At 38.5% G+C, this 26,498-nt stretch overlaps 1 protein-coding gene across 2 annotated transcripts in view; it reads left to right on the top strand.

Moving 5' to 3' along the window:
• Window positions 1-819: 819 nt before the first annotated feature.
• Window positions 820-26,498, top strand: part of GLCE (glucuronic acid epimerase) — a 113,530-nt gene continuing 87,851 nt past the window's right edge. For both annotated transcript variants that reach the window (XM_059372368.1, XM_059372369.1), the window contains exon 1: window positions 820-1,030. The gene's annotated coding sequence lies outside the window, so the exon portion shown is untranslated. The remainder of the gene's footprint in view (window positions 1,031-26,498) is intronic.

Here is a 26,498-nt window from a genome sequence, read left to right on the forward strand (position 1 = left end):
AAGGCTACAGGATAGGCTAATAATGGAGTGATTGGACTTACTGGTGAAGAGATTGGCTGTCATTGCAGAGAATAGGCTAAGGAAGTCCGAATTTTCTAGGGTGGGTCCAGATATCAAATATTCAAATATCACATTATTTATTCATTTCTTTTACTTTTGTTCAGTGTCCTGCATGTACCAGACACTGGGGTCTACAGTGATGCGACTTTTCATGCAATTTTGTAATTTGTTATACTGGGACTCAAGTGAGATTTACTTTTTACTCTCCTAGAAGGCTTGAAGTAGAAATAAATGCACGAATCAGAAGGGTCCTTTGTCAGACCAGATGTCCCGACTTGGGGTTTGGAAAACACTCTCAACAATGGTGCCCTGTTTGAGGCGGAGAGGGAAGAGAGGAGAGATAGGGGGAAGGTTTACACCGGGGTAACCCCAGGAGAGTGCGCCTTCAGCCAGGGAGGTGCGAATCTTCTGTGTACTTCGGGCCGCGTGTAACCAAGGGTAACGGCGCCTCAGCCTACACCAGTGTGAAGACCCGTTTCTTCCCTGAACCAGGTGTATCTACGGAGGCTGAGCAGGACCAGACAGACACATACCCAGCCTCGCCAACCCAGATACCTTGCCGCGATTCGCCACGGCCTCTATTTAAGGTTACTGCTCCTTTTGCCCCTAGTTAATTGGGAGGGGCGGGGGAGGGGAGAAGCGGTGGGCGGGACGAATCCCTTTTCTATTCTGCAACTGGTCGCAATGGGCTCCGAGTCCCGCCTCCTGCACCGCCGCCGACAGGCTCTGCGGGCTGTCACTCGAGCCGCCGCGGCCGCCCCTCGCCGTGGCTGGGATCTCGCGGGAAGAGCGGCGGGCACGGCTGTAGCTTGGTCTCCCGGCTGCGCGCGAAGCGGGAGGGTTCTCACACAAGCGCTTCCTCGCGGAGAGGTTGGAGCTGCGGCAGTCGCAGGCCTGGGCCGCCCCTTCCCTGCCGCCGCCTTCTTTTTCCTCAGGGCTCCTCGGTCCGCTCGCCCTCCGGCGCTCCCAGGTAAGGAAGCCCGGAGCGCGTCTCGGCTGCGAAGCGGTCGTGGCGCGGGGACTCTGAGCAACCGGGGTGGGCTGGCTCCCGACGGGGGCGGCTCCGCGGGCTGTTCGGCGCTGCCGGGTGGGCGCGAGGCTTGGCGGGGCTCGAGAGTGCGGGGGGCACGAGGCGGCGGGGTGGGACCCGAGTGCGGGCGCCCAAGGGTGATGTGGCGGGTCCCGGGGCTCCTGAGGCGATGGGGCGGTTTATGGGGGGCTTCTTGAGGCTCTTCCAGCTTGGCCTGGGGGGTGGGTGGTGGCGCACAGGGTCCCACTTCGGGGTCAAGGGAGATTTGCCAGGGTCTTGGGGTTCCTCGAGGTGTCGTAGCGGGGTTTCACAACAAGGGGTCCTCCTACCGCTGTCGCAGGCTCTTTGAAGGCAGAGAATTTAGCAGTTCCTAAGTCTCTGAAGGGGCAGATCATTGGGGTCTTGGGGGTCCTTTGAGCGGGAGCGTTTCACATCCGTGGGTGACAAAGCAGCGTATTAGGGTTCCGGGGAGGGGGCTCTGTTTATCCGGGTCTCGGGGCGAGAGGGCGATGTGGTCTGGGTCCTGCAGGGGCCGGGCCGCCTTGGTGGGCTGCTGGGGGCGGAAGGGTGTTCGGCTGAGACCGGCGTCTCCCCTGGGGTTTCTGCTTTGCCCAGAGGGGGGCGGTAACTTGACATGGTCTCCGGTCTTTAAAGGGGTGACAGGGCGAGTTAGCGGGTCTCCGGGAGATCTCGAATGGAGGGCGCGGCTCAGCAGGCACTACTGGGTCGGCTCAGGGTAGGAGGGGGGGTGGGGGGTCTAGGGGCATCCATCCGGAGCCAGCCCAGTAGACAGTCTGTGGCTGGTCGGCATCCTGGAACAGGTCTCTTTCTCCGTGAGATTGATTTGGTGCTCAGTGGGAGGACTGATCGCGTTGTTTCTTAGTTGGAGAAATCGTGGGTTTGTTCTGCAGTTTTCTGTTCCCTGCCCCGGGCTCCCTGTGGGGGCGTGCTGGTCTCGCTGCTCTGGGAACGAGAGAGTGGCCGCACCTTAGGTTCTCTAGGGGGCGAGTCTCCTAAGGTTGGGCGTGCCAGCCGCTCAAGAAAGGGAAGGCTGTGTGGTTTTGGCTTCTCTTTCCTAGATAGTCGGCTTATGCTGATCCTGCATTATTAGATCTGTCCTGAAGTCGTGCCTGAGTGGTAGGCAGTCGAGTAGGAATGGGAGGTGTGTTCTGGGTTCCCTCTGTCCTTTGAAAAACGTTCGTGCAGAGGGGTAACTTGAAGTTGAGTCTCCAAATAATGTATTGGAATATGAAGTCCCAGAGCTAGAACTCTGCAGAAGCCTCATTTGAGACCTCTAAGGATGGCTAACAGCTCTTTTAGAGAATCCTGCAAAACAGTTTTATTGTTAAGGTTGAGTTAATCTTGTCTTTAATGCAGAGTTCTTGGTAACTAGCCCAGACTCTGGTGAAATTCAAGTAAAATGACCTATGTGTATGTGTATATGGTTTAAAAAAATAAATAAATGTATGGCTTGGGAAGTCTGCATTTGCTTGACAGTTCTTCAGGTTAGATAGCAACTTCATCACAGAGGCCTGTAAATGAAGTCTGATGTGACAGGGGGTTGAGCCCATATTAACAGTAATTCTGTCATTTTGGGTAAACAGACAAATTTGATTATGCCAAAGCAAAGAATTTTGCCTGCCTTAGTCTTTTTCTTAGTAATAGTTTTTTAAGATTGAGATTTCTTTTTATTTTAGAATCAAAAAGATTAGGAATAATGTACCTAATCCTTGAGTATTGCAGTCATTTAAAAAAAGGGAGGGATCCCACATAGCAATATTTAACCCATTGAGGAGCCTAAGCTTTTTGTTTTGTTTTCATCTTTGCCAGGTTGACTTTTATAGCTATCAAAATTGATCAATTGAGCAGATACTCGGTTGGAACTACAGCCAGAAAACCTGAAACAGACCTTTGTTCTCCTCATTATTTTTGGAAGATGAATAATTAAGCAAATTTCAGTAACTTTTTAAAGCAGCTTATATGATTTCTAAGTAAACATACTGAGCAGTCAACAAATATTTGATTAGGAGGTATCACAGCACTGGAGGTACAGTGATTCCAGCTCACATATAACCTATATTGAGAGAAAAAAAATAAAATGAATATATAAAATAATTGACATACTGATAATGAAGAAACAGGTACTTGGGGTTCAGCTCACTTTTTAAAAAAATAACCCTTGAATAATAATATAATCGATGCCCGTTGTAATAACAAGAAACCAAATAAGGTAATGATCTGCCTTCTGAATTATTAAAGACTGAATTATGATCAGCACAGTTTGGATGTTAATTATATGTTGACTCTGAGCAGTAGCACCTTTTGTTACATAAGCATTAAAATGTCTGTAAGGATACATACACATCGAATTTACAAGTATTTGGGGGATTCTTTAAGAGAGGGTTATATAGGCGTGGAAGAGAGCTATTAATTTTAGGCTTTACTATTTGAACCTATTTCAGTGAGTGGACATAAGTGCAAATTAGAGAAGTCTAAAATTTAAAACATTTTGGTAACTATGCAAATTTCTGAAATGTACAGTATTTATAAGGCATTTTGTGAGTGTTGCTAGTTCACTGTGTGTAGTGAAGGAAAAAGTGTATTTCAAGAATCTGATAATTATAGGGGGTGGGGAGCACAACAGAATAAGAATACTGAGACCTAAGTAAAATGTTAAAACATGTTAAAGATGTTGGATATTTAAGTATATAAAGATAAATTAATTCAAGACCTTTCTTTTTTCAAATTTAATTATTTCCAAGTTTGAGAAGGGAAGTTTTTCAACTCCTTAGACAGAAATACCTTGTGTCTCTGTGTTGGGGGTAGAGGTGTTCTTATTGGTGCACAGACTTCAGGAAGAGATTTCTTTTTGTCAAATGTATGGGTACATCTACTAGATTTGTTTTTCTTCTGAGGCATATGAAACATAATAATTTTATGGTTATTACTATAATTTAGTATTAGTTTTTATATTTCATTATTGTTATACTGAAAATGGGACTACCAGAATGGCTCTTGGATTGTCATTCAAAATTCTAGAATTAGAAACATGATGTACTAAAGCAATTTCTAGAAAGGAAATCATAAGGCATGGATCCCAGTCTTCACTGTCCTACTAACATATAACCAGGGTAATTTTTTAGACTCTTAGGGCCTCGGTTTCCATATATACAAAATTAAAGAGAAGTCCCTGTTAGTAATCAGTATAAGCTCCAATTCCAAGGATGCTATCGCATTGATTTTGATGTTGCATGTCAGCAGTGTTACATCTACAAAAAGGGATAGATGTCTGAAGAGTAGCTGGTTCTCAGGATACAACTAGTTCCATGTAATTTTCATGTATGATATGTAATTTTAGAAACCTCTTCCTTTTTAAGATACATAGAAAATATTTAATTCCAGAATATACAATCAAAGGTAAATGATTTTCTTTTGATAATTTAGCTTTATTTGTTAAAGCATTATTATTTTTATTTCCGATTTCTGGTTGAGTATCTGTGTGATGATGTAATGTCCTTATTTAACTTGGAATTGTAGAATCAGGTTTGTAGTGGTTGACCCCCTTTAATCCATCTTTTACACTCCTGCCAAGGTGACTTTTCTAAAATGCAAATCTATTCAAAGCTTCTTTCTTAAAATCCATACTTCTTGTTTACCTACAGTACATATTTAGTTTTTAAAAAACTGAGTAAATTTTTAATTTATAAAATAATATTTTATAAAATTTATTTAAAAGATTAATATTTTATAAATAAAAATTATTTTATATAATAATTATATAATTTATTTTTATATAATAATTTATTTTTAGGTGTTCTTCATATAAATAATTATTTATTTGACAGAGATCACCAGTAGGCAGAGAGAGGAGGGGAAGCATGCTCCCTGCTGAGCAGAGAGCCCAACGTGGGGCTTGATCCCAGGACCCTGAGATCGTGACCTGAGCTGAAGGCAGAGGCTTAACCCTCTGAGCCACCCAGGCGCCCCGGGCTTTCTTTAATAAAATAAGATACTTTGCCCTTATACCTACGACCACAAACTGATATTAGATCTGTAGTTCTTATTCTCATATTTAAAAAGTAAGACTCCCGGTACTATAGGAGTTAAGGGTTGCTCCATTATACTTGCAGATTTTGAGGCAACCACTAATTCCTGTAACTAAAATATAAGAGAGTTATAAACTAATTTGGGTATTTCAGATCTTGGATATCAGTGATTGGTAGATTTTTTACCTTGGCTGCTTTTTGTATGGGACATGATTGTTGCCAACGTTTGTGTGTCTTTAGATTGTTTATTGGCTGAAGATTTATTAACTTGCTCAGGATCATTATCTACTAAGCAACAGGCTATAACTAGATTCAGGTCTGTTGTACTCCTGGTTCTATGCTTTTCCAAATACTCTACAGTGCTTTCTGAATATGACGCCTTACTCAGTGTATTAAAATTATTGTTTTTTTTTAATATTTTATTTATTTGACACAGAGAGAGACACAGTGAGAGAGGGAACACAAGCAGGGGGAGTGGGAGAGGGAGAAGCAAGCTTCCCACTGAGCAGGGAGCCGGATGCAGGACTCAGGATCCTGGGTTCATGACCTGAGGTGAAGGCAGATGCTTAAAGACTGAGCCACCCAGGTGTCCCCAGTGTATTAAAATTATTAATAGATATTTTATTCATTTTACAAATTGAAGAAGCTAGGTTGTAATGTTTATTCATTCAGTTTTTTCAAAAAAAGCTAGAGAAGGGCTCCTGGGTGGCTCAGTGGGTTAAGCCGCTGCCTTGGGCTCAGGTCATGATCTCAGGATGCTGGGATCGAGTGCCGCATCGGGAAATCTCTGCTCAGCAGGGAGCCTGCTTCTCTCTCTCTCTGCCTGCCTCTCTGTCTACTGTGAACTCTCTCTGTCAAATAAATAAATAAAATCTTAAAAAAAAAAAAAGCTAGAGAATTTGAGATTGTTTGGACGTTAGAGATCATTTAATCCAACTTCATTTTAGCATGTGAGGGAACTCATGCATGCAAGATTGAATGACTTGCTCAAGGTCATGTAGCTAATTGGTTAAGATTTTCTTTGTTAAGTTAGTTATACACATTGGTGTTACAAAAGCATTATTTGAAAGGAATACCAGGTGCCTAGTCCTGTCTCCTCCCTATAACAGGGGGAAAAAAAAAAAAAAGCCTGGAGTGGTTTTTAGAAAAGTGATGTTGAGGATCTCAGAGTCTTAAGGACATGGCTCAGAGAAAATCCAGACTTTGGATCATGACACATGGAGATGCCTCAGTGCCTTTACTCACATAGTTCCCTCATCTTGGTTTCTTCCCTTCCTCTTTTTCTTTTTAAAAATCTATCCACAGTTAACTAATCTTGTGCCTGATGAGATTATTAGTAACCACTTAAGTGCTATCCATAAGCCAACTAAGAGAGATAGAAAAAAGCATAAAAGCTAGTCACTATCCTGAAGAGGCTTGGTTTATTTGCTAGTGGGAGACAGTGCATATTTAATTGCAAGGTAGTATGTAAAGATGCCAGTAGTGGTGCAGCTGTAGGAACTCAAAAGATTAGATAAGGGAGGACTGAGCTAGTGGTTACAGAAGTTTCTGCGTAGAAAAGATTGGAAAAAAGAAATAGTCTTTTTTTAATTTTTTTTAAGATTTTATTTTTAAGTAATCTGTACCCCCAGAGTGAGGCTTGAACTCACAACCCCGAGATCAAGAATCAAATGCTCTAATGACTGAGCCAGCCAGGCATTCCGATTTAAGTTAATTTTTTTTTTTTTTTTTAATAGAGAGAGAGAGAGAGCACGCACGAGAGGGTGGGGGAGAGGTGCAGATGGAGAGAGAGAATTTTAAGCCAGTTTCATGCTGGGCTTGGAGCCTGACACAGGACTCCGTCTCATGACCGAGATCTTGACATGGGCCAAATCATGAGTCTATATTTAACAGACCGAGCCACCCAGGTGCCCCTAAGTTAATCTTTAAATAAGGAGTTGGAGTAAAACTCTTAATTAAACACGTTGAAACCCTTGCTATTTTATTTTGTTTTGCACACTTCCCTGTGGTCACAGTGGCCTTCTCTCTGCTTCAGGAGACCTGGAACATGTTCTTCCACACATACATGTCTCCCTCTCTTACTTCCTTCAAGTCTTAATTAAAATATTACCCCTTCTGTGAGGCCTTTACTGGCCCCCTTGTTTAGAATCCTAGCAGCCCTTCTACACATACTCTTCCTATTTCTCTTCCCTGTTTTGTTTCTTTGTTTTGTTTTTTCGGCTATCCAATGTACTCTATATTGGCTTTCCATGCCTATTATAAGATCCATGAGGGCAGGGATTTTTACCATTTTATTTAGTCCTGTATACCTAGCACCCATACAGTACCTGTTACAAACTGGGTGCTCAAATTTTTGTTGCATAAGACAACTGAACTTTAAAGCAGGAATCTGAAAACTATTTAACATTTTCTCCTTCCTTTTTTCCTTTCTTCCTGTTTTCCTGACTGGCATAGAGGAATAGGAACTTTCTCTTCCATTTTCTAAAAAATTTATGGGACTTCAAGAATATCCTACATGGTAAAGTGCAGAAATTATAAACAGCTCAGTGTATTTCTACATGTGTAAACATGTAGTCACCAATCAGATCAAGATATAGAACACTTCCTCATGTTCTCTCCTAGTCAGAATTTTCCCAAAGTAACCACTCTTTAGACTTTTATCACAGTAGATTAGTTTTATTCTTGCTGAATGTCATACAAATGGAATCACCCTGGTTTCCTCTGCTCAGCATTGTGTCTGTAAGATTCATCCATGTTTTAAGTTAACAGTAATTCATTCTTTTTTTATTGTAGTGTAGTATTCCATTGTGTGAGTACATATGTTTTTCTGTTCTGTTGATACATTTGGGCCATTTCTGGTTTTTAGCTCTTAGGAACAAAGCTACTGTGAACAACTTTGTGCCTGTCTGTTAGTGTGCATAAAGATTACTTTCTTTGGGTGCCTGGTGGCTCAGTCATTTGACTATCCAACTCTTGATTTTGGCTCAGGTCATGATCTCAGGGTCCCGGGACCAGCTGGGTAGGCCTCCTTGCTCAGCGGGGAGTCAGCTTGAGAATTCTCTATCCTCTACCTCTGCCGCTTCCCCTGCTCATGTTCTCTGTTTCTCTCTCTCTCTCTCTTAAATAAATAAATAAGTAAATAAATCTTAAAAACAAAACAAAAGATTAGGGCACTTGGGTAGCTCAGTCAGTTAAGCATCTTCCTTCAACTCAGGTCATGATCCCAGGGTCCTGGGATTGAGTTCTAGATCAGGCTCCTTTCTCAGCAGGGAGTCTCCTCCCTCTGCCCGCACCCGCCCCCCCCTTCTTTTCTGTGTCTCTCTCTCAAAAATAAATAAAAAAATCTTCAAAAAGATTAATTTCTGGGGCATCTGGGTGGTTGAGTCTGTAAGCAACTGCCTTTGGCTAAGGTCACAACCCCAGAATGCTGAAATCAAGTCCGAGTCGGGCTCCCTGCTCAGTGGGAAGCTTGCTTCCCCCTCACCCACTCCCCCTGCTTGTGTTCCCTCTCTCACCATATATCTCTCGGTCAAATAAATAAAATCTTAAAAAAAAAGATTAATTTCTTGGCTAAATAACTAGAAGTTAACCTCATCTCCATATATATATATAGAGAGAGAGAGAGAGAGAGAGGGATACACATATTTCTTAATACCACATAGTTTTTAAGCACATGCTAGATGATCATTAAATGGTTGAAGATAAATCAGTGACTAATTATGTACTGTGAGATTATCTCAAACTTATTAAAAATATTGGAGAACCTTTTTTTTTTTTTTTAAGATTTTATTCATTTATTTGAGAGAGTGAGAGCAAGTATAAGCAGGGGAGGGGCAGAAGCAGACTACCTGCAGAGCAGGGAGTGGAGCTCCAGGGCTTGATCCCAGTACCGTGGGGCAACAACCTGAGCCAAAGGCACACTCAGTTGATGAGTCTCCCAGGTGCCCCTGGAGAACTGTTTCTAAATCCATACTTTTTTCTTATGTCTGACGTTAAATATGGGTTCATCTAGGCTTTACACATTTCTCTTTCTTCTGGGATTGCCTTTTTTTTTTTTAAAGCCATATTCCTTATTACTTGCTCTCCCTCCTCTAGAAAATGGGAGAAATATGTGCAGGAAAGAGAAAATTCAAATTAATTTCAAGATGTGAATTTCAGAACTGGTTGCTGTTTTTAATTTTTCAATAAGTCTTTTTTTCCTGACATTTGGTACTACTGTACATTATATTTTTTCTAACGTTCTATACTCTTTTTGAAATCAGTTATACCAGTGCATTCATAACAGGTGGAAAAGCTGGGAGTCTTTATTTTTTTTTTTTTTTTGTCATGTGTTAGTGATGTTTTGGGGTATGTTAAGCAAAGCCTTTCTTTGATGGCCTTAAGTAATTCTAGAAATGGCTTTAGTTGGTGAAGCATGCAAATGAGAGCTACAATAATAGAAGAAATCTTGAGTAATATTTTTCTAATTTTGGGAAAGTTTACAGTTTTCTTTTGAAGTGATTTCTAAGCTAAGACTTGAAAGATGAGTAGGAAACAAGGTGGATAGGACACCTCAGAGGGAATGAGGTAAAAGAAGGTAGGTAGCCAACTACATTTGTAGGAGAGAGCAGGGCAGATTTGGGGATCTGCAGGCAATTTAGGAAGGCCGGAGCAGTGGTTTTCAAGCTGTAATGTGCATATGAATCTCCTAATAGGAGTGGGGCTTGTGAATTTGGGAGTTCTGACATGCTTTGGTGATGGGAATGTTGCTGGTTCAAGGATCACACTTTCTTGTAAACTACTGGGTTCAGATGTAGAAAGCAAGTGAGAAGGAAGGAGTGGGGAGTGAAAGCAAGGACCATCCATGAGTCTTAAAACCAACCGAAGGAATTTGGGCTTAAGGCATTGGCAACCCACTGAAGGGTGCCGAGAGTAATAGTGAACTTGTGATTTAAGTGGGCAGTGGTGGTAGAAATAACCTTTAAGGGTAGGCTTCGTCTACATTTGAAACATACAGATTAATGTCTGAGAAATGATAATTTACCTATTCATCAGTAACTATTTTTGTTCCCCAGGGGCAGACTCAATGTATTTAAAGGAAAAGTTTGGTCATATTTATGAACTAGATGTTATATGTTAGTTTCAGCAGTTCCTTCTTGCAGGGATAGTGTTTATCCTATTAAATATTATTATAATTTTATATTATAATTTATCTCATAATTACATTATTAACCCTCTTCAATGGGATTAAATTTTTGTCCATTTTTGTACCAATATAATAGTCTGAAGTTTTCCTTTTTTATTATTTTGATTTAAAAATGAGCTAGCTGGTAGTGCTTATTGTATTGTATGGTAGTGCTTACTGTATGGTAGGAATGATCTTGATCCATAGTATGAGTAACTTGGGTTACTCTTCATTGGTTTCCCTAAATGTTATTAATTAGAAGGTTTTTAGTATTTCAACTGTTTAAACATAGTATCAGTTTTACAATATTATAAACTCCAGAATAAAGGTATGTGTTTATGTTATACATATTTATATTGTATTTTCCCCTGATTGTGTAAGTTCTAGGTACTCTTTTTTTTTTTAAGATTTGTATTTATTTATTTATTTGACAGATAGAGATCACAAGTAGGCAGAGAGGCAGGTGGAGAGAGAGAGGAGGAAGCAGGCTCCCTGCTGAGCAGAGAGCCCAACGTGGGGCTGGATCCCAGGACCCTGGGATCATGACCTGAGCCGAAGGCAGAAGCTTTAACCCACTGAGCCACCTAGGCGCCCGCTAGGTACTCTTTTAAAAACTTGGAGAAAGGTAAAATAAGCTCAGCCCAAATATAAGCATTACTGTCATTTTATGTCATTCTTCCTCCTCCCATGAATATATGAATATATTTATTTATTCATATGGATACTGTTTGTTGCCCCACCAAGGATTATATCCTGAGGACTTTTCTATTTTGTTAAAATTGTTTCAAAATCTAACTTTTAATAGTAGCACAGTTCTATTAAACGGATGTGTAGTGATTTAACCATTCTCATTTATTAAACATTTTTTTCCTCTGCTGCTAACATTGGAGAAAATCTTTGCATAAGTCATTCTCCATACCTGTTTTCTTAGGATGGGAATAAAAATGGTCAAAGGTAAGACCTTAAAAAAAAAATTAGGTATTGCCATACTGCTTTCTAGAAGGATCATGCCAATTTATATGCCAATATTCAGCTTTTCTAATTTGGTAAGCAAAAATGATCTTATTTTAATTTGTCTTTTTGATTGTAAGAGAAGTCAAACATTGTAAACTGTTTTTAAAACAATTACATGTTAAAATGTTTTAAATATATCTTTAAGAGAATCCTTTATACATTATATTGTAAGGTAAAATATTTTAACTGGAATTAATGTTTTCTTTTAATGGATAAATTAATTTTTTGAATAGTTTTTATAAAAACATAAAAAAAACTCCAGGACCCAAACAGTTGCCTGAGAAGTAACCACTGTTAATCATTTTCTTATATATACTTTATATATACTTATATATACTTTCCAGAGTATGGTAGATCATGTATGTGTGTATGTGTGTATTTGTATGCCAAAATGTTAGATAAATTATAGGGAACATTCATTAAAATACTGTCTAGTTCAGATGTGGTATTGTGTACTAAATTGTGTACTAAAAATTAGAAAGGGTCTAAATATGATTAGTATCTGGCTACTAGCCCAGAAAGAAGAAAAGCAGGGTCTGGCAGGATTTGGCAGTAATTTTCTATAAGACAAGTGGCCTTAGCTCTTTTTATTATTGGATCGATTCTTTGACAATAGCACTTCTGTTTATAGTACCAGTTCTGTAGTTCTGTTCCAAAAAGGAAAGCCAAGTTTATTAAAATTAGACAGTTGATGCCTGAAAGAAACTCTTTAAAGTATGAAACCTATTTGGAGGCATTTAGGGGAAAGACACTTTATTCTTTTTTTTTTTTTTTAAGATTTTATTTATTTATTTGACAGACAGAGATCACAGGTAGGCAGAGAGGCAGGCAGAGAGAGAAAGCAGGCTCCCTGCTGAGCAGAGAGCCCGATGCAGGGCTCCATCCCAGGACCCTGGGATCATGACCCGAGCCGAAGGCAGAGGCTTTAACCCACTGAGCCACCCAGGTGCCCCACGACACTTTATTCTTAGGTATTTTAGGATTTTTCTGCTTGACATTTTTAGCAGAACTTTCATGACTTTGTTGTTTAACATTGAAAGTTTGAATAAAATAAAATAAAATTTAATTGTTTTCCTAAACTCTTATTTACCTATTTCAGAAACCAGTCATCCATGATATAAACATATTTTTTAAATGATTTCCATGCTAATGGTACTATTTAATAGTAATTGGTCTCATACATCAAAGATTTTGAACTTGACTTGAATGTTACTCCTAAGTAAGTGATTTGAGCAATAAGAGAGCTTTTAATTGGATTTTAGAGAGTTTTTTTTTTTTTAAGATTTTTTTTTTTTTAATTTATTAATTTGACAGAGAGAAATCACAAGTAGACGGAGAGGCAGGCAGAGAGAGAGAGAGAGAGAGAGAAGCAGGCTCCCTGCTGAGCAGAGAGCCCGATGTGGGACTCGATCCCAGGACTCTGAGATCATGACCTGAGCCGAAGGCAGCGGCTTAACCCACTGAGCCACCCAGGCGCCCGGATTTTAGAGAGTTTTAATGCTTTAGGCATAAGGATACTTGCTTTGCAGATAGATTTTTTTTAAGGCTCTTGTTTCCAAAAATAAAATTTGGGGATGACTATTGTTTACTGAATACTAACTCTCTGTGTGACCCACATAAGTAGGGGTATTATGAACATTCCTGTTTTCTAGAATTCATACCTTCTATTCCAGATTAATTATCAGGCTGTAAAGGCCGCTAAAGAATTTGTACCTAATAGTGGTTGATAATATTTGAGGTATTTTAGGAATTAATTTATCAGAGGTGAGAGAGATCATCTTAATTTTTTTTTAAAGATTATTTATTTATTTATTTGACAGAAATCACAAGTAGGCAGAGAGAGAGGAGGAAGCAGGCTCCCTGCTGAGCAGAGATCCTGATGCGGGGCTCCATCCCAGGACCCTGGGATCACGACCTGAGCTGAAGGCAGAGGCTTTAACCCACTGAGCCACCCATGTGCCCCGAGATCATCCTAATTTTTAAAAAACATTTAATTTTGAAAAACTTATGTACTGTATGTAAAAAAGTGTTTTAGCTACTGAAGTATAGACAATGTTGGAAAACAAGTAAAGACTGCAGAAAAAAAAAAAAACCCTGATGAGCTAGGTGTCCTTCCTGAACAAATGCTCAGACTTTTTTTTTTTTTTAAGATTTTATTTATTTATTTGGCAGACAGAGATCACAAGTAGGCAGAGAGGCAGGCAGAGAGAGAGGAAGGGAAGCAGGCTCCCTGCCGAGCAGAGAGCCCAGTGTGGGGCTCAGTCCCAGTACCCTGAGATCATGACCTGAGCCAAAGGCAGAGACTTAACTTGCTGAGTCACCCAGGTGCTTCACAAATGCTCAGACTTTTTAACATGTTTGTTGTCGGTACTTAAAAAAGAAGGCGATGATCACTAGGAGCTAGCATGGGTTCCCAGAGAGCAAGTAACATCGTACTGGCCTCATTTCTTTTCTTACAGGGTCGGTAACCTGGTAGGTACAACAGGAGATATTCTGGCTGTATTATATCTAGAATTACAGCTACATTTATTGGATTTTTAATTTTGTGCTGGGCACTGGGTTAAATGCTTTTACATAGATTGTCTCATTTAGTGCTGTTTTACAAATGAGGGAAGGGACCCCCAAGGTTATACAGATAGCATTTGACAGCCTTTTATGATATCTTTATAGACAACTTAGAGAAATGTAGTGTGAATAATTGCATAGATAGGTGGATATGTGATTGATTAATGGGCTGATGTTAAAATTAAACTGCAGTTCATTCTTAGTGGTGTCCCTCAAGGTGCTGTCTTCCCCCATGTTCCATTAAAATGTTTATCCGTTACAAACTGTGAGGGAGTGCTAGTATGTTTTGTGGCAGAATCAAGCTCTTCCCTCTGTCCTCCCCCTTTATTTTTAATAATTAGAAAGACAGACGATGTCTAAGAAAATATTTGTTGTAATAAGTTTATATTTGACATGTATGTATTTGCTAGGGACAAGCAAAGCCCTGTAATTGATTTTTTTTTTTCTCTTTAATCTGCACAATTACAGTGTTGGAGATTTGGAGGGCTAACAGGTAGTTTGTTGTTGTTGTTGTTGTTGTTAAGTAGGTATGTGCCTGGCTGGGTCTCCTTATTTGTCTGAAGTTGGTAAGTCATAGGTTTATTATAACTGCCCCAAAGGCTCTTACTCACTTAAATAATATTTTGAAGCAGGTTGTTTAAAACCTAGTTGATTATCCTTTTCTACTCTGCATTTAGCTGACTGTTCTCAGTTCTGTTTGCTGCTTTTTGAGGAGGATGTTGGTAGTGTATTTAGAGGAAAGTAATGGGAATGAAGCAGTGTCTTGAGACAAATATTTGCAAAATAATTGAAATATTTGAGATTTTCAGCCTGGAAAAAAGACTTTAGTCGGGTATATGATAATACTTTTCTAATTGGGTAATTGAATGATCTTTAATATTCTTCCTGACTCAGATCTGTGGTTCTGTGAAAAGCATGAAGGAATGAGACATGGAAAAGGGACTAAAACATATCTTTTGTATCCCCAGAGGCCAGAACTAGGAACAATGAATGAAAATTAGAGGAACGGAAATATTGGTACATAATGAAGATGTTTTTAACAATTGAAATAAAAAAGGAGTGGACATTTTCTCATTATGGTGTTAAAGTATGTACTGAATAGCATTTCATCAAGCTATTTTTTTTTTTAAAGATTTATTTTTAAGTAATCTCTACACTCAGCGTGGGGCTTGAACCTCCAACCCCGAGATCAAGATTAACACGCTCCTCTGACTGAACCAGCCAGGTGCCGCCAATCTTCCTTTATTTCTTCATTGGTTATAATTTCCCATAGCAAAATTTTCTTGGGTATATCACTTACTCTCAGCACCTTAAGGTGTTATATAGTACTAAATGTTAGTAATAACATATTATTATGCTGGTAATAAATTTAAACAACAGCATTTTTCACTGCTAGATTGATAAAGATTTTAAAAGTTTGACAATATACAACAAAGACAAGGGTTTATAGAATCACTAACATCTAGGTAGGAATGTAAATTAGTGCAGTTTCTTTGGAGGACTTATTAAAATTTTAAGTGTTCATACATTCTGACTCAGTAATTTTATTTTATTTTTTTGTTTATTTGTTTTCTGACTCAGTGATTTTAAAGAACTTATCTTTGTTTATTAAGTGCCTGAAGTCCTAAGTAATTCTTAATACAGGTTAAATAAATTATTTACAGCCATATAGTGGGATGTCACACAGCTATAAAAGAAAGAGTAAAGGAGTACTTCTGCATGAGTTTATCTCTAACTTACTATTGAGTGAAAAAAAAAAGTTGCAGGACAGTATTTATTGTAAGCTGACATTACCGTAAAAAAGTAAGTTGTGAAAAAAAGTCAATTGTGTATATGTGGATGTATATGCAAATACAAATGCACACATTATTAGATACATTTATGCTTCTATATTCATAAGCCTCTCAGGAAGGATACACAAGAAAAGAGGTAATTGCTTCTGTAGAGCAATTAGGAGATTAGCAGTTAGGAGATTAGAAGTCTGAGATCTCATTAAGACTTTGGTTTGCCTGAGTACACTTTTATGCCACACGTGTGTGTGTGTGTGTGTATAGGTCAAGATTGTATTGTAAAAATTTTTTTTATTTTGAAGTCATTACAGAGTCATAGAAAGTTCCAAAGTTAGTATGGAAAGGTCCCACATACCCTTCTTCCAGTTTCTTAGGTAACTATAGTACAGTATCAAAACCAGGAAATTGGCATTGGTACAACCCACAGATCTTGTTCAGGTTTTGCCAGTTTTACATGTGCTCATTTGTGTGTGTATATAATTCTTTTAGGTTTTATCAGATGTGTAGATTAGTGTAATCAACATCACAACTGAGATACAGAACTGTTCTCTCACCAAAAAGATCCTTGTGCTATACCCATCCATCCATCCTCTAGTCCCATTCAGTTCCCTAACCTCTGGCAACCACTAATCTTTATGCCATTTTTGAGCTTTGTCATTTCCAGAAGATAAATAAATGGAATAAAAACATATGTAGTCTTTGAGACAGACTTTTTTTTTTTTTTTTACTTAGTGCAATTCCTTTGGAATTCATCCAAGTTGTTGCATGTATCAATAATTGCTTTTTATTGCTGGACAATATCCCATGGTATGGGTGTACCAGAGTTTGATTTTGTTTTGTTTTTTGTTAACATATAATGTATTATTGGTTTCAAAGGTACAGGTCTCTGTGTACCAGAGTTTTTTATATCTTCACTCATTGTTGGAGATTTGGGCAGCTTCCAGTTTTGACTATTACAAATAACAGCTGTTATCAACATTTGTGTGCAAGACATGAGATTTCATTTCTCTGGGAAAAATGTCTAGGAGTGTGAATTGCTGGATATTATGGTAAATGTATTTAAGAAAGTATATTTTAAGAGGCTGCCAAACCATTTTCCAGAGTGGTATAACATTTTAGATTCCCATCATCATTGTATGAGAGGCCTAGTTTCTCTGTCTTCCTTGGCATTTGATATTGTCACTGTTTTTTACTTTAGGTGTTCTAATAGGTGTGTAGAAATATCTTTTTATGTGTGGTTTTTTTTTTTTTTAAGATTTTTTTTTTCAAAGATTTTATTTATTTATTTGAAAGAGAGAGACCACAAGCAGGCAGAGAGGCAGGTAGATAGAGAGTAGGGAAGCAGATTCCCCGCTGAGCAGAGAGCCTGATGCAGGACTCGATCCCAGGACCCTGAGATTACAACCTGAGCCGAAGGCAGAGGCTTAACCCACTGAGCCACCGAGGCACCTCTTTTTTAAGATTTTTCATTTATTTGAGAGAGAGCACAAGTGGGGCGAGAGGCAGAGGAAGAAACCGACTCCCTTCCGAGCAGAAAGTCCAATGTGGGGCTCAATCCTGGAACTCTGGGATCATGATCTGAATTGAAGGCAGCCACTTAACCGACTGAGCCACCCAGGGGCCCCCTCTCTTTATGGTTTTAATTTGCATTTCCTTGATGGCTAATGATGGTGAACTTATTATTTTTGCCTTCTGTATTCTCTTTGGTGAAGTGTCTCATTTCTTTTCATTTAAAAATTTTTATTATTTTTTAAGATTTTATTTATTTGAGAGAGTGAGTGAGAAAGAGAGACCAAGAGAGCCCCTGAGCAGGGACAGAGGGAGGGGGAGAAGCTGACTCCCCTCCTGAGCAGGGAGCCTGTCACTGGGCTGGATTCCAGGACTCTGGGATCATGACCTGAGCCGAAGGCAGACATTCAACTGACTGAGCCACTCAGGCGCTTCTCTTCTCATTTTTTTAATTGCATTTTTTGTTTTACTATTGGATTTTGAGAGCTCTTTATCTGTTCTAGATCTGAGTCATTTGTCATAGAAGTGGTTTGCAAATCTGACTTGTCAAACTTATTGGCCTAAAGTTATTATGTTTTCCTATTATTCTTCTAATGGCTATAGATTTTATAATGCTGTCATTTCTTTCATTCCTGATATTGGTGTGTCTTCCTCTTTTCCCTTCTTCGTCTGGCTAGATGTTTAATAATTTTATTGCTCTTCTCAATGAACCAGCTTTTGGGTCCACTGAATTTTCTCTGTTCTTTCCATTTTCTGTTTTTTTTAAATTTCAGCTTTGGTTTTTATTATTTCCTTTATTTGGCTTACTTTGGGTTTAGTTTATTCTTTTTCTGGTTTCTAAAAGGTAGAAACTTAGGATAATTAATTTGAGACCTTTTCCAAATATAAGCAATTACTACTATAAATTTCGCCTTAAGTACTTCTTTAGGAGAATCTCATAAATTCTGATGTATTGTGCTTTTCTTTTCATTTAGTTATTAACACCTTCTGATTTGCCTTCCCCCCTTTTTAAGCCCACGAATTATGTAGAAGTGTTTTCTTTAATTTCTAGATATTTGAGGATTTTTCTACAATCTGTCTGTTACTGGTTTCTGTCTTAATCACACTATGGGCAGAGAACATACTTTGTCTAACTTAAATCATTTTGGATTTGTTTAGCCTTGTTTTGTTTCCCAGAATATGGTCTCTCTTCATAGGTGTACTTTTTTTTTTTAATATTTTATTTATTTATTTGACACACAGAGAGAGAATACAAGCAGGCAGAGGCAGAGGGAGAAGCAGGCTCCTTGCTAAGCAAGGAGCCCTATGCGGGGCTCGATCCCAGGACCCAGGGATCATGATCTAAGGTAAAGGCAGATGCTTAACTGACCGAGCCACCCAGGCATCCCAAGTTCTGTGTAATTTTTTTTGTTTTTTTTTTTTGAAGAGTTTATTTATTTGACAGAGATCACAAGTAGGCAGAGAGGCAGGCAGAGAGAGGGGGCGAGGAAGCAGGCTCCCCGCTGAGCAGAGAGCCAGACTCGGGCCTCTATCCTAGGACCCTGAGATCATGACCTGAGCCAAAGGCAGAGGCTTAACCCACTGAGCCACTTAGGTGCCCCACTTCTGTGTACTCTTGAGAGGCATGTGTATTCTGCGCTCAGGTAGAGTGTTTTAGAAATGTCAACCAGATCAAGTTGGTTGATAGTGTTGTTCAAATTTACTATCCTCCCTATTTTTCTTTTCTTTTCTTTTCCTTTCCTTTTTTTTTTTTTAAACCTATTTGTTACACTCATTTTTGAAAGAGAAGTATTGGAAATTCTTACAGCAATTGTGAATTTGTCTGTTTCCCTATGTACTTCCTTCAGTTTTTGCTTAATGTATTTTGAAGCTCTGTTATTAGGGGTATAAACATTGAGTATTGTTAGGTCTTACTGATAAAATGACTTGTTCATCATTATGAGATGACTGTCTTTATTCCTAGTTACAGTCTTTGCTCTAAGAATCTCCTTTGTCTTATATTAATATAGCTACTCCAGTATTTTTTCATATATCTTTTTCCATCTTTTTATTTTTAACCTACTTGTGTCATCTTCTTTATTTATTCATTTATTTATTTAGATTTAGTTGTTTGAGAGAGAGAAAGCGCAAGTAGGGGGAAGTGGGGGAGGGAGGAGCCTCAAGCAAACTCCTTGCCAAGGGCAGAGCCCGATATAGGGCTCAATGCCATGAGAGATCATGACCTGAGCTGAAATCAAGAGTTGGATGCTTAACTGACTGAGCGACCCAGGTGCCCCGTGTCTTCATGTTTAAAGTGTTTCTTATGGGCAGCTTCTAGTTGGATCACGTTTTTTAATCCAGTTTGATAGTATCTTGTTTTTTTGTTTGTTTGTTTTTTAATATCTTGTCTTTTAAGTAGATTCTGTAGATCATATACAGGCATACTTTGGAAATAGTGTGAGTTTAGTACCAGACTGCTGCAGTAAAGTGAATATTGCAATAAAGTATGTCACATGAATTTTTTGCTTTCCCAGTGTGTACAAAAGTTATGTTTATACTATCATATATACTCTATTAAGTGTGCAATAGTATTATGTCTAAGAGAACACTGAACATAACTTAATTTAAAAATACTTGATTCCTAAAGTTGGTAACCATCTCATCTGAGCTTTCAGTGTTGTAATCATTCTTCACAGATCACCATAACATGGAGTAATAATAAAAAAGCTTGAAATACTGTGAGAATTACCAAAATGTTATAGGGACACATGAAGTGAGCTAATGCTGTTGGGAAAATGGCACTGATGGACTTGCTCAACAGTGTTGCCATAAACATTCAGTTTGTAAAAAACAATATCTGGCAAGTGCAATAAAGTGAAGCACAATAGGAGGTATGCCTGTGTGTCTGATGTGATTGTTGATGTTGTGTTTTGTGAATCTGTCATCTTGTTACTTGCATTTGTCCTGTGCTTTGTTCCTTCTTTTTTCTGTCTTCTTTTGGCTTAGTTGAGTATTTTCTATGATTCTGTTTTATCACATCAGTTGCCTAATATTAGCTGTAACTGCGTGTTTGGTTATTTTAGTGGTTGCTTAGATTTACATTATATAAATGTCTATAGTATATATCTTTCATTTCACTTTTTTTTTTTTTTTTAGATTTTATTTATTTATTTGAGAGATCACAAGTAGGCAGAGAGGCAGGCAGAGAGAAAGAGGGAAGCAGGCTCCCTGCTGAGAAGAGAGCCTGATGTGGGGCTCGATCCCAGGATCCTGGGATCATGACCTGAGCTGAAGGCAGAGGCTTAACCCACTGAGCCACTCAGGTGCCCCTCATTTCACTACTTTCAAAGATAATGTCATTTTATGTATAGTATTATGAACCGTACAAAAGTGTATATACTTCCATACTCTTTTCTTAACCTTTATGCCATTGTTGTGATCCATTTTACTTATACATGATATAAAACCTCATTACATTGTTATTTTTTTAAACAGTTATCTTTTAAAGAGGTTTAAATACTAAAACAAAATCTTGAATATTTACCCTTGAAATGATCACTTCTGGTGTTCTGCATTCCTTTATGCAGATCCGTATTTGTATATGTGGATTTTCCTTTTGGCTAAAGAATTTCCTTTAACATTTAAAAAATGTAGGTCTGCTTGTGATGAAGTCCTTCTACTTTTCATGTCTAATATTTCCATTTTTAAAAAATCTTCCATGTCCTTAAGTTTTTAACATGCGGAATGTGGTTATAATGACTATCTTATTGTCCTTTTATGCTAATTCTAATATTTGTATCAGTTCTGAGTCTTTTAAAAATAATTGTGGTAAAATATGCATAACATAAAATTTAACATTTTTAATCATACAAATAAGTGAAATTTAATACATTAACAATGTTGTACAACCATTGACACTATATATTTCTAGTACATTTTATCACCACAGTTTTAAGTCTTCCGGCCTATGAACACGCGATGTCTTTACATTGATTTAGGTCTTAATAATTTCTTTCACCAGTCATTTGTCTCTTGCAGTGTACATGTCTTAGAGTTACTTGGTTAAATTTATTCCTAAGTGTTTTTTTCTTTTTGATGCTGTTGGAAGTGACATTGTTTTCTTACTTTCCTCTTCAGATTGTTCTTTGCTAATGTGTAAAATATAGCTGATTTTTATGTGTTGATCTTATATTCCACAACTTTACTGAATTTTATTAGCTCTAATGATTTTTCTTGTAGAGTCTTTAAGATTTTCTGTGTACGTAGTTTTACTTCTTTCTTTCCAATTTGGGTGCCTTTTATGTATTTTGCCTTGCCTCACTGCTCTGACTGGAATTTCTGGTACAGTGTTTAAATAATCTTGTTCTTAATCTTAGTGAGAAAGCTTTATTTTCCCAACTTTGCTGAGCATTTTTTTTTTATTATTATTATGAAAGGGTGTTGGATTTTGTCATGCCTTTTTTTACATTAACTGAGATGATCATGTTTTCCTCCCTTCATTGTATTAATAGGATGTATTACATTGATTTATTTTCATGTGTTGAACTTTATTTACCTTTGCAGTCTTGGAATAAATACTACTTGCTCAAAGAATATAGTCTTTTTACTATGCTGCTGGATTACATTTACTAGTATTTTGTTGAATATTTTTGCATCTGTTTAAAGGGACATTCATTGATAGTTTTCTTGTATCTTTGTCTGGCTTTGGTATCAAGGCAATGTTTATATCTTAAAATTAGTTAGGAAGTATTCCTTCAGTTTTTGTGCCAGAGTCTGAAAAGGATTGGTGTTAATTCTTTGGGAGGTTTTTGATTACTCATTCAGTCTCTTGTTATAGATCAGTAGATCATGTCTTTTAGGAATTTGTGCATCTCATCTAGGTTATCTAATTTGTTGGCATTCATTTGTTCATAGTATCCTTTTTTTTTCTAAGATTTTATTCATTTATTTGACAGAGATCACAAGTAGGCAGAAAGGCAAGCAGAGAGAGAGAGAAGGAAGCAGGCTCCCTGCTGAGCAGAGAGCCCGCTGCGGGACTCAATCCCAGGACCCTGAGATCATGACCTGAGCCAAAGGCAGAAGCTTAACCCACTGAGCTACCCAGGCGCCCTGTTCATAGTATTCTTTTATGATCCTTTTTATTTCTTTAAATTCAGTGGTAATGTCCCATGTTCATTTCTAATTTTAGTAGTTTGAGTCTTCTCTGTATTTTCTTAGTCTAGCTAAAAGTTTGTCATTTTATCTTTTCAACTACCAACTTTTGGTTTCCTTGATTCTCTCTGTTGTCTTTATATTCTCTATTTAATTTATCTGGACTCTAATCTTTATTATTTACTTTCTTTTACTAGTTTGCTCTTCTTTTTCTAGTTCCTTAGTTAGATTGCTGACTTGAAAACTATTTTTTCCTGTAGATGTTTGCAATAACTTAGTTGTTTGAGTCTGTTTTAAGAGCTTGTTAATTTCCATTTATCTATAGTTTTCTAGTTTTCTTTCTGTTACTGAGTTTAATTTTATTCTATTGTGTCCAGAGAATATACTTTGTATGATTTCAGTCTCTTAAATGTATTCAGACTTACTTTTGTATGTAGCCTAACCTATGGTTTATCTTGAAAGTGTTCATATGCGGGGCACCTGGGTGGCTCATTCGGTTAACTGTCTGCCTTCAGCTCAGGTCTTGATTTCCAGAGTTCTGGGATTGAGCCCCATATCCAGCACTCTGCTCAACAAGGAGCCTACTTCTCTCTCTCCTTCTCCCTCTGCGTGGCGCTCCCCCAGCTTGTGTTCTTTCTGTCAAATAAATAAGTAAAATCATTAAAAAAAAAAAAAAAAGGAAGTGTTCATGTGAACTTCAGAAGAATATTCCAGAATACCCTGTTGTGCTGTTGAGTGGCATGTTCTGTGTTTATGTGTTAGGTCTGGTTGGTTTATAGTGTTGCTTATGTCTTCTATTTCCTTAACTAATTACCTGCCTGGTTTTTCTACTGAAAGTGGGATATTGAAGTATCCAGCTATTACTATAGAATGTTTCTCCCATCAGTTCTATGAGTTTTTGCTTTATATATTTTGAGGGTCTGTTGTTAGGTGCACATGTTTATATTTGATATATTTTCATGCTGGATTTACCTTTTATCGGTGTATAATATCTTTTGTCTCTTGTGACTATTTTTGACTTAGTCTATTTTGTCTGGGGTGCCTTTGTGACTCAGTCAGTTAAACATCCAACTCTTGGTTTTGGTTCAGGTCATGATCCCTGGGTTAGGAGATGGAGACCTGAGTGGGGCTTTGTGCTCAGCCTGGAGTCTGCTTGGGATTCTCTCTCTCCCTTTCTTTTTACCCCTCCTCCTCTGCCCCCTACTTGTGCTCTCTTGCTTTCACTCTTTCTCTCAAATAAATCTGAAAAAATTAAGCCTTATTTTGTTTGATATAAATATAACCACTTTAGCTCTCTCTTGGTTACTGTATGCAAGGAATGTCTTTGTTCATTTTTTTGCTTTTAGCCTCTGATTCTCTGGATCCAGAATGAGTGCCTTGTAGATAGTATGTAGTTCAGTCATCTTTTAAAATCCTTTCTACCAATCTCTGCTTTTTTTTTTTTTTTAAGATTTTATTTATTTGACAGACAGCAAGAGGGAGAGTGCATACACAAGCAGGGAGAGCAGCAAAGGGAGAGGGAGAAGCAGACTCTCTGCTGAGCAGGGAGTCCGATGTGGGGCTCGATCCCGGGACCCTGGGATCATGACCTGAGCCTAAGGCAGGCACTTAACTGACTAAGCCACCCAGGCACCCCCAATCTCTGCTTTTTAATTGAGGAATTAAGCTGTTTACATTTAAAGTAACTATAGGGAAGGGCTTTTTAATAAAAATATATATACTTTTTAATATATATATACATATATGTATATATATATATGGCTCAGTGGGTTAAAGCCTCTGCCTTCCGCTTGGGTTATGATCCCAGAGTTCTGGGATCCTGCGCCTCGTCAGGCTTTCTGCTCAGCGGTTAGCCTGCTTCCCCCTCTTTCTCTGCCTGCCTCTCTGCCTGCTTATGATCTCTGTCTGTCAAATGAGTAAATAAAATCTTAACTTAAAAAAATGTATCCCTTTTGTTCTTCAGTTCCTCCATTACTCCCTTCCTCTGCATTTATTTTTTCTAGTGTACTATTTTGTTTCCCTCTCTTATACTTTTAAAGAAAGGTTCTGGGAAGCCATGGTAAGGGAGAACCAAGTGGTGGTTAAAGCAAGAACTATTTTAGCCAGTTGAGGGGGTGAAGAACATCTCAAATAGAGAATATCATAAACAGAAGCTTAGAAGGTACCCAGTGTTGGAGAACAGAAATTACAGTGCTGTTTAGGAATTTAAGTGTATCCTTGTTTGAGATTGTCAAAGAACAAAATTGAACTGAGTAAATTTGAAGATCTAATTGGCTTTATTAAGTGATTTATGAATTGGGCAACTTCTTATCTAGCAAGTAGAGGGGAGCTCCAAGGGTCTGCACAAACTGGAAGTTTTTTTATAGGAAGGAAGTGGGGCAAGAAAGTTATTAGTGAAAGAAAAGAAAGGATTGTTCCAAGCAAGATCACCTTCCCTTAGGTAGAAGGGCAAGAGGTATTATTAGCTGGATTTCCTCATCTTTCTTTGGGAGATGGAGAGGATTCATGTGAGAGATTACCGCACTGGTGCTTATCAAAAAATTCCTGATGGACATGTTAAGACTTACATTTCTGTGGGAGGTTGAAACTGCAGTTAGGTTAGGGGTTAAAACCCTGGTTGGGTCTTTGCCTTCCCCAAGTGATGCCATTTTGGGCCTGTAGTTTTCTTTTTAACAGTGTTTTTGTAGACTTCCTCCTTTTAGTAGCACTTAGAATTAACAAATATTTTCTGTATTTTGGCATCCAGAAATTTTTCATAAAAATGAACATCAGACCCAAGACTGAAATCAGTAGTTGGTTCCCAAGACCAAGACTGATCCTGAACCATTAACAGTGATTTTTGTTGCAGCTTCCCAAACACTTCCTCAATTTTAGTTGTTGGGCATACAATGCAAAATAATGACACCTCTCCCCCTCATGGACTCTGCCTCCCTCCAGCTCTTCCAGGAATATCCAAGTCAGAGAAAATATTAATTATAAAATTATTAATTAAAATTTTTATTAATTATAAACATTTTAGTTATAAAATATAAGCATAGAGTTGTTACATTGCTTTTCCAAAATTCTGTTTTCTTTTTTCATTTTATATTACTACATCTAAATTACCTGCTGGGGTGTCTGGGTGGCTCAGTGGCTAAGGTCATGCCTTTGGCTCAGGTCAGGATCCCAGGGTGGTTCAGTGGCTAAGGTCTGCCTCTGGCTCAGGTCATGATCCCAGGGTCCTGGGATTGAGCCCTGCTTCTGGCTTACTGCTCAACAGGTAGCCTGCTTCTCCCTTGCCCACTCCCCCTGCTTGTGTTCCCTCTCTCTGTCAAATAAATAAATAAAATCCTAACTAACTAAAGAAATAACCTGCTAATAGAATAAGTGTTCTTAAATCTTTTTTTATAAATCCAAAAGCTCATTTTAGTTCTTAGGCATCTTTTGTAATTCATCAGCTAGATGTATTATCTCAGTGTCTGTTTCAGCTAGGCTTCTTTTGGCTCTGAATATCAAAGGCCCATTCCAAATATGTAACAAGAAAGATTTTTGTCTTAACATAACCGGCAGTGTTAAAGGACAGTAGTCTTCAGGATTCGCTCTTTACTACCCTACTGAAGACACCAAAAATTCAGATTCTTTTTTTTTTTTTTTTTAATTTTATTTATGTATTTGGCAGAAAGAGACACAGCAAGAGAGGGAACACAAGCAGGGGGAGTGGGAAAGGGAGAAGCAGGCTTCCTGTTGAGCAGGGAGCCCAGTGTGGGGTTCAGTCCCAGAACCCTGGCATCATGACCTGAGCGGAAGGCAGACGCTTAACGACTGAGCCACCCAGGCATCCCAAGAATTCAAGATTCTTTGCGTTGTTCTACTTTAGGTTCCATAATACTGGCTTTATGCCAAGGAGGGACTTTCTCTGTAGTTGTATGATGGTTGCCATGAAGGAACCATATGTTCTACAAGGAAGAAAAGTCTGGCATCTGTAGAGGCTGCTTTTAGGCAACAAGTTTCAGCAATGGAAACCTGAATAAGATAAAAAGGCCCCAGGTGACCACTGAGCTAAACGCAAAAAGGCATTGCAAACAGGCTCAATAAGCAGCCTACCTCAAAATAACCATAGGCCCTAACTGGCCAGTTACAACCAGACACAGCTCCTTCCTTCCTTCCTTCCTTCCTTCCTTCCTTCCTTCCTTCCTTCCTTCCTTCCTTCC

This window comes from Mustela nigripes, chromosome 13, assembly GCF_022355385.1.
Source record: "Mustela nigripes isolate SB6536 chromosome 13, MUSNIG.SB6536, whole genome shotgun sequence".
In the NCBI taxonomy this organism is placed as follows: domain Eukaryota; kingdom Metazoa; phylum Chordata; class Mammalia; order Carnivora; family Mustelidae; genus Mustela; species Mustela nigripes.